This window comes from Sinocyclocheilus grahami, unplaced genomic scaffold (genome assembly GCF_001515645.1).
Source record: "Sinocyclocheilus grahami isolate Dianchi unplaced genomic scaffold, SAMN03320097.WGS_v1.1 scaffold163.1, whole genome shotgun sequence".
Taxonomy (NCBI): domain Eukaryota; kingdom Metazoa; phylum Chordata; class Actinopteri; order Cypriniformes; family Cyprinidae; genus Sinocyclocheilus; species Sinocyclocheilus grahami.
In genome coordinates this window covers 1,212,070-1,213,029 of record NW_015505342.1, presented here as the reverse complement: position 1 = coordinate 1,213,029, position 960 = coordinate 1,212,070, and the positions used below count along the sequence as shown (strand labels likewise).

General features: G+C 32.6%; 2 protein-coding genes across 5 annotated transcripts in view; one reads left to right on the top strand and one right to left on the bottom strand.

The window, feature by feature from the left end:
* The window catches only part of nol8 (nucleolar protein 8), an 8,751-nt gene extending 8,621 nt beyond the window's left edge, over positions 1–130 (bottom strand). The window contains 1 exon segment of the mRNA XM_016282652.1: positions 51–130. The gene's annotated coding sequence lies outside the window, so the exon portion shown is untranslated.
* Positions 131–343: 213 nt separating this feature from the next.
* Positions 344–960, top strand: part of cenpp (centromere protein P) — a 56,626-nt gene continuing 56,009 nt past the window's right edge. For all 4 annotated transcript variants that reach the window (XM_016282649.1, XM_016282648.1, XM_016282647.1 and 1 more), the window contains exon 1: positions 344–427. The gene's annotated coding sequence lies outside the window, so the exon portion shown is untranslated. The remainder of the gene's footprint in view (positions 428–960) is intronic.

Here is a 960-nt window from a genome sequence, read left to right as displayed (position 1 = left end):
ATTCCCTAAGGCAGAATAAAAGTATTATTACAAACGCTAAACAAACTCACGACCATGCCAAAGATTCACATGTATGTATATACTGATGTTACACTGTAACTCTTCCGCTGTGACACCGTGGACGTGTTTTGGTTCCGCTTGCGAAGGGTATGGAAAGTTCCATCGACAAAACAGTAAAGAAAAGTAATATTAGACAAATTTCCGATTTCTCTCATGCACGTTGAGGATTATAGGCATAAATAGACCAGTTTATAACAACTTAGCTTCATAATAATGCTATTTAGATGAATATTCAAATAGTTTAGTGTGTTTGTGGATATGGTTCACCCCTGCAGATCTCATTTGGTATGTTCCGTGTTGACGCGGGATTTAGTTGAATCAGTCAGAATCGTGAAGTCGTAGTTTTCATTTTCAGGAGTTGATTAAAGTAAGTTTATTCCGTTGAACACTCGATTTTAAGGTTGATATAAGTTCTACACAAAGTATTAAATCCATATAAGAAATAACAAACAGGTTTACATTACAACTTTAGATGTCTTTACCTCAGTGAACTCTCTTCTGATTAATGTTTTGATTTGATCTGCCAAGTCGAGCTCCTGTCATCGGATTTACTTTTACTTTTAGTCATTTACTCTCAAAATATCGTTATCAAACTATATAAAGTTGTATAATTAACATATGGACCGCTGTTAGGATAATCTGTCGGTTTGTGATACATTTATAAAAGTGTTTTTGACATGAACGGTCTACAGAGTGTAATGATAAATGTATTCGGTGAAATCTATTTCTGTATGTTGTGTATTTTGTTGAAATGTTATATATTGGTTAGATAATTTAAAAGATAAGGTTTTTGACTTGAGCTGATTAATTAGAACCTTTGCATATTAAAATAATTCTGACATGCAAATGTTATTTAGGCTATGTGTATATGTTTATATTATGTAATATCTCTCTCTCTCT